General features: G+C 43.4%; 1 pseudogene; it reads right to left on the bottom strand.

Annotated features, from left to right (window-relative positions):
- Positions 1–4,043: 4,043 nt before the first annotated feature.
- LOC101431887 (mitochondrial dynamics protein MID51-like) lies at positions 4,044–4,756 on the bottom strand (annotated as a pseudogene).
- Between the last annotated feature and the right edge of the window lie 2,538 nt (positions 4,757–7,294).

The raw sequence follows: 7,294 nt of genomic DNA, 5'->3' as shown, positions 1-7,294 counted from the left end.
GTTGAACGTAGAGATGAGGGTCTATTTTTTAACTCTCAATTTGATTCTATTGATCTATGTGTCTATCTTTATGGCAATACTGTGTTATTTTGACCACTAGAACTTTATAATACACTTCAAGTTTAGGAAACTTGAGTCCCTCAACCTCACTCTTTTTTTAGGATATCTTTCTTTTTTAGGATGTTTTTGGCTATTTGGGGCCCCTTTCTCTTCCAAATAAATTTGGTAATTTACTTTTCTATTTCTGTAAAGTAGGCTGTTGAAATTTTGATTGGGATTGCATTGAATTTATAAATCAGTTTGGGTAGAATTGACATGTTCATGATGTTTAGTCTCTAATCCATGAACACAGAATACCCTTCCATTTGTTTAGACCTTCTTTGAATTCTTTTAGCAGTGTTTTGTAGTTTTCTGAATATGGATCCTGTACTTTCCTGGTTAAATTAATTCCTAGATATTTGAGTCTTTTTGTTGCTATTGCAAATGGAATTTTTTCTTGATTTCCTCCTGAACTTGCTCATTATTGGTGTACAGAAACACTACTGATTTTTGCATGTTGATCTTCTATCTTGCACTTTGCTGAACTCATGTATTAGCTCTAATATCTTTGTTGTAAATATCTCGGTTTTTCTAAATATAGGGTCATGTCATCTGAGAATAGTGAGAGTTTTAATTCATTTTTCCAGTTTGGATGCTTTTTAATTCTTTTTTTTTGCCTAATTGCTCTAGCTAGAACTTCTAGCACAATGTTGAATAACAGTGGTGACAGTGCATATCCTTGTATTTATCTTTATTTTTGGCATTTGGCATTCTCCACATTGTGTGTCTTGGGGTAGGTCTATTTGGACTTATTCTAATTGGAGAATGCTGTGCTTCCTGAACACATGTATTCATGTCTTTCATAAGAGTTGGGAAATTTTGGGCCATTATTTCCTCAGATATTCTTGTTGCCCCTTTTCTCTTCTTCTCTTCTTTTGGAACTCCCATAACATATATGTTGGTACTCTTTGTGTTATCATTCAACTCCCTGAACTGCTGCTCAATTTTTTTTTCATTCTTTTCTCTCTCTTCTCTCTTCAATTTCAGTTGTTCTTTCCTCTACATCACTGATTCTTTCTTCCATGATTTCAAATCTGCTGTTGTGTGCCTCTATTGTATTTTTAATCTCACTTATTTTGCCTTTCACTCCCATAAGCTCTGTTATTTTTCTATCCAAGATTTCAATTTTTTCTTTTTGTTCACTCAGTGTCTTTTCACCCCCTTCCTAAAACTATAAGTATATTTGTCTTTGATCATTTGGGTCTCAGTTTTAATTTTTTTTTTTTTTTGAGCTCTCCTTCTAGTATTATATGGAGCTTGATTGGAGACACCAGCTTGGAAGAATTACAAATTTTATAATACCACAGCAGGGAAACCAAAATCTTTATCTTGATGAAGAATAATCCCAGCTTTTGCAATGTGCTATCAACTCCTCCCTTTCCCTTCATGGTAAAGGACACCAGATGGGTGCACTGGAACTATCAATGACCTGGTAACACCCCTGACCATATGCCAACCTCCCATGGGAGCTTGAAGCCATATGTATATCTTTTTTTACTCCTATTTGATTCTGATAAACAGCCAGGGTGAAGAATCTCTCTCAAGGTTGTGACCTTGATCTTTCTCATTCTCTCTCAACACCTTCATACAGAAGAAACAACTGAACCACTGTAAGACATCCTTGCAGATAAATAGAAGAAGAGGCAGGAAGATTCTCAAGAACAGCAAGGGTAATCCTAATGCTTAACATCCTAATGTATGACAAAATGGGGCAGGAATCTCTACCCTGAATTCAGAGGAAAGCTGAGGCATCAATGAAGAGTCATTTCAAGTCACTGTCATGGGGAAGTAGTGAGACAGCTGCAGAGAGCTTCACCAGAATTTCACTGATGGAGTGGTAGTAAGAATAGAAGAAAATATGACTTGATGGGAAGAGAACAAAATACTGCATGGGCATATCAGAGACAGAATTATTACCTGCCTGTGGTCATAACAGGAAAAACAAAACAAAATAAGACACAATGATATCGTGTATTAAACACTCCTCCCCACCCTCAGGATTCTTTTACCTTGCAATAAATAGCGCAATTTTAGTAGTGGGAAACAAGAAGGAACATAGGATGTTCCTCTCACCTCCCTCTCACATATGTTTTATCCATGTGCTCTCTTCCCAAACTGCACCAATCTCCCTAGGCACCGAGTGAAAGACAGGATAAGAGGGAAGAAGTCTGCATGTATTTAGTTGCCTTTGGACTCTGGAAGTGCCAGGAGTTTGGCAAACACCCCTTTCACGTTCTTATGGTAGACATGGGTGTGTATGTGTGATGAAAGACTGGATGTTGGGCCTGTTCTTGCTCCAAGGCAAATCCTAGAAAGTCATGATGTGGTGGGAGTGGGAGTGGGGGGAGAACACATGGTCACAGAGCCCCAATTGTTGACTCAATTTTCCAGTCTCCTGTCAACTTCTCTTCAGCCTCTACTGCTAAGGCCATGTTCCTTGAAGGTCTTATCTTGATTGGCATAAGACAAGTAATAGGATGAAAAATAGCATTCTTTGTGAGGTGCTGTTCTTGCTGCCTCTTCCCTATCTTGCCTTTGTCTGACCCCAGCCATGGGTAAGGACAAAGTTAGGTACACAGACCTTTTACCAATGTACCTACTCACTGCACTCTGATGGCCACTAAGAAACACAATCTTCAATTAACTTTATGTCCAGTTAGTTTATATTGTGCCCTCACTCCTATGTGGGTCAATAACAGTGTGCTCATGAAAGACATTCTTAGCACTTATGAATATGACATGTTCAGGAGTGGGGAATGGACTTCTTTCCAGAAACCTGGGTCAAAGTCCAGCTCTTCTGCTAGCCTTACCCCAAAAAATCCTAAATACTGTCTCAGCACTCATTCCGCAGGGTTCATCTTGGAAACATGCAATCATAGCTCTTCAGTGACATTCAACTATCTCAATTAGGCAGATGTGCTACAGGGAAAAGAGCAAAACAGAAGGCATGAGGGAGAGAGAAAAGATGGAAAAGAAAAAAAACACTGAAAAGGAACAGGCCGAAAAGGCAGTGCAGACAGAGGCAGAAAACCTAGGTCAAAATGTAAACCACCAAATGGTCTGTATTAGTCAACCAAAAGGATGCTGATGTAAAACACCCAAATCTGTTAGCTTTTATAAAGGGTATTTATTTGGGGGTAGAACTTATAGTTACCAGACCATAAAGCATACATTACTTCCCTCACTAGTCTATTGCCACATGTTGGAGCAAGATGGCTGCCAACATCTGCAAGGGTTCAGGCTTCCTGTGTTCCTCTCTTCCTGGGGCTTGTCTCTCTCTGGGCTCAGCTGCTCATTCTTTGGTCTCTGCAGCTGCAAACTATCAGGCAAACAGCTCGAATCTCTTCCCAGGGCCTTCTTTCTTTCCTCATGACCAAGCTCCTCTGTGTGCTTACTTCCCAGGGCTCCAGCTCAAAACTCCAACCTCCCTTCTCTGCAGTACGGTTGCTCTGAGGCCCCACCCACCAAGGAGGAGGATGCAGCATCCTACTGATGTGGCCCAATCAAAGCCTTAAACATTATTTAATCAAGTACAAATAAAACCTCTGAATCCAATACACTCTAATATGCCCAGAGGTAAAGACCAGCTTACAATGTAATCCAATATTTCTTTTTGGAATTCATCAATAGTATCAAACTGCTACATGGTCTCAACAGCCAGGCTTGTGCTCTGCCTCCTCAATTCATTGTGAAAAATTAGCATGAGGCAAGGGATGGGGAGAGAGGAGCAGGAAGCACAGTGTTTGGTAACAAAAATAGAAAAGGTTGGGTAAGAAAATAGGAGACTGAGAAGATGTCATCCTGATCAGCATGAAGAGACCAGGGTAACAATCAGCAAGACAGGAGGCCCAGGAACCCTGAGAGGCACCAACTACAGAGCCAAGTGTTTCTAAGGAAGAATTCTGGGTCTGATCACCCAACACCCAGTGTGGCTTCCGCCTGCTCTAAGTCTGCACCAGCACCTCCGGCTCAGACAATGAGCAATAGAGTGTACCCCAGATCATCTATTACTTTAGGAGTAAGCTCTATAAATATGCTCACCTTGGTGTTCTGAGCACGGACAGGACTCTGGCCTCTTCGAAGCTGATAAGTCCCCTCAGGGCCTACAGGAAGTGGTTGGCTAGCATATCTGGAGACCAGTCACCCTCCTCCTGGGCCAAGTGGAGGATGACATTGACGAGCTGGCTGCCAGTGAGAGGGCTGAGGACCAGAATGGACTTGTATATGGCCTTGAGGATCTTGAGGCACAGAGAATGACAGCCTGAGTCAGCCTGTCCAAAGCCCGCAGGTGTGTCATCTTGGCAGGAGGCAGGCTCAGCTGCCACAAGTTGTAGTGGGCTAGCCAGTGTGGTCTGGTCTCCAAGAGAGTGTCACCAAGGGTCACTGATGGCAGGAAGTCAATGATCAGATGTCTGTCATGCTCATACTACACTTCCAGGGTCAGAGCCTCTGGGAGTGGTGCTGGTTGGATCACACAGTTCAAGAGGGACCCTATGGCTGGCCGGTTGATGGAGCCAGCCACTACCTTCTCAAACATGTCTGCTACTGTCTTTGGGGGGAGGTAGCCCCCTACTACACTGTGGTCCCAGTAGCTGCTACCATGAGGAAAATATTTTGGGTGGTTAAGAGGCTGTATGATCAAGCAATCAATGCCCATACCAGCCCCACCCACTGGAACCATTCAGGGAAAAGGAGCTGGGAGAAGCCAAACTGGCTGGGATCCTTTGACTGCTGAACAAGAACATGAAGACAGGCCTGAGCTGGTCCCTTCAGAACCTTCCCACAGCCTCCTCAGCCTTTGACAAAGATACATTCTGCCCCCTGGCCCAAACCATTGGCCAGGAAGGGCCAGGTAGATTGGAGAAGTCATGACTTCGTGTGTCTCTGCAGGAGAAACTTCTTTCTTACTACTGGAACCGGGCAGCCATCCCTGCAGATCAGCTATCACAATCTGCAGGTCATCATAGAGGCTACCACTCAGGTACATGTCCCAAAGTGGCATGTCAGGAAACTTGGCCTGCAGGAAGCCCCCAAGCTCGGCACATATGTCCACAGTCCACAGTAGCCTGCTTGGTCCAAGCCTGCTTGCTGACAGGGATGGCTACCACTGCCAGTGTGGTAATGCCCAGCATGACTGGTTTGCCCATACCAAACACCAGCAGGGTACTGGAGAGCACAAAATCAGTGGCTATGCCAATGCCACTGTCATCCTTCCTGCCATTGCTCACCTGAGGCTTCTTAGTGTATCTGTGAGGTGGGGTGGGAGGGAGCAGGAGTGTCTACAGAAGATGCTTTGTTCTCTTTCCCTTGGATTTGAGGAGAAAGGAGAGGATCCTAAACAATCTTCCCCACTTTGCTGTGGAGGAAGACCAGGCCTTTCTCCAGCTACCTCTCCCAGACCTCAGGATCCTCTAGCGCCTGAGTTTTTTGAGCTCACAGTGGAGGGAGGCAAAGTAAAGGTCTCCATTAGTGTAGCGAAGCTCTTGGCCCAGGTGCGGCAGAGGCCAGGAGAGATTCTGCACTGCCGCTCGGCTGCAAGGGGCTCTGGGGGACTGGCAGGAGCTGGGCATCAAGCTGTGGGCTGCGTGCTACCACTCTTTAGACTTTGCCTCTTGCCAGGTGCTTCTCCCAGGGTCAGACACAAATGTGGCCCCTTCAGTTCCAGGACACAACCTTCTCAGTGTCTTAATGTCTTTGATTTCCTTAGCCGTGTTGTTCTTTATCTCCATAATTTGATTAAGAGTTTAATATGAACCCCATTGATTCGCGGTTTCAAGTCCTGTGTCTCATCTGGAACTTTGATTTGTTCCTTTGCCTGAGTCATATCTTCCTTTTTCTTAGTATGGCTTGTAATTTTTTGTTGATGTCTAGGCATCTGATTCTGATGCTGACTTTACTCTGATGTTCAATTTCTCTCTCTTGCCTGGGGATTTACAGTTAAGTAGCTGTGTGCTACTGCAGTTCTTTGACTCTTGCTTCAACTTGTTCTAGACATTTAGGATTGCTCCTGTTTAACTGCTCAAACCAGAGCTAAGGACTCAGTATTGGGTGCAGACCAGTTTCAAGGAAAGGGTGGCAGTGAAGGCACCTGCTTGCCTCTTTTCAAAAATTAATTAATTAAATTGATTAATTTATTTGTTTTTGTTTTTGTTTTTCTTTTTCATGCACTTTTATGGTCTAGCCAGCAGATGGTGCGCCTTGGCAGACCTCTCAGTTCAGACCCCAGGTGCTGCAACCTCTTCAGTTCGCAGCAGCAGTAATCCACAGCTGATGCAGTCCCCAGACTGCTATTTGCTTCATAGGTCGTGGGATGGGCACCCGCTACTGCTTCAGCCAGCTGAGGCTCCTTTCCTTCACCCCTTTCTCTTTTGGGTGGTGTCTTGCCTTCCCCTGCTGTCTTGATCTCCAGAGCAGCCCTCCAGACAGTATCTGCCTGTCCTCTAGCTATTTTTTCTGGGAAAAGAGTGATCCCTCTGCCTCCCTAATCCTCCATCTTCCTAGCATTTAATCTTACATAGTAGGTATTTTATATATTTCAATGTGAATTTTCAATGATGAGGAAAACTATGTTCAGAGAGTTGCCCAAGTCATACTTAAGAGCTAAAATCAGACATACTGAACAGTTTGAAGTTGCCTGGGGTTCTTTCACTAAATTGAACTTCTGAAGCTCCTCTAACCTCAAGCATGTTGCATCACTTATAAGGCTTTTATATATTCTCCATTGTATTGTGCAGGTATTTGCTTACCTACACTGTAAGTGCATGTATTCCACTCAGTTATTGATGCTGGTGATGACTTAGCTCAATATTTTGGAATTTGAGTCAGCTTGAAGAAATGACCATGGTATCTTCCTCAGATTAGGCTTTTCTGAAAAGTGGAGAGATGCAGCATTCATTTACCAGCACTGTCCGAGGATATCCCTTGAAATAAAATTTAAAAACAACCCTTAACACCCCTCCCCCCCACCAAAAAAAACAAAAAACCAAACCAAATCTCAAAACCAACCAACCAGTGAGCAGGAAAGTAAAAACACACTTCTGAAAATCTTTATACGAAAGAGGAACATGTTTCTTTTGCCGTAAAATATTATATAGCTAACTCTAAAACCAAAGGATTCTGAGGATAAAGGGGTTGAGTTATTTTTTGTAGAACCTCAGTTATTTTCAGGGTCATAAAATGAGTTACTTGGCCTTAA

Source organism: Dasypus novemcinctus, chromosome 2 (assembly GCF_030445035.2).
Source record: "Dasypus novemcinctus isolate mDasNov1 chromosome 2, mDasNov1.1.hap2, whole genome shotgun sequence".
NCBI lineage: Eukaryota > Metazoa > Chordata > Mammalia > Cingulata > Dasypodidae > Dasypus > Dasypus novemcinctus.
The sequence above is the reverse complement of the archived record's forward strand: the minus strand, read 5'-3'. Positions and strand labels throughout refer to the sequence as shown.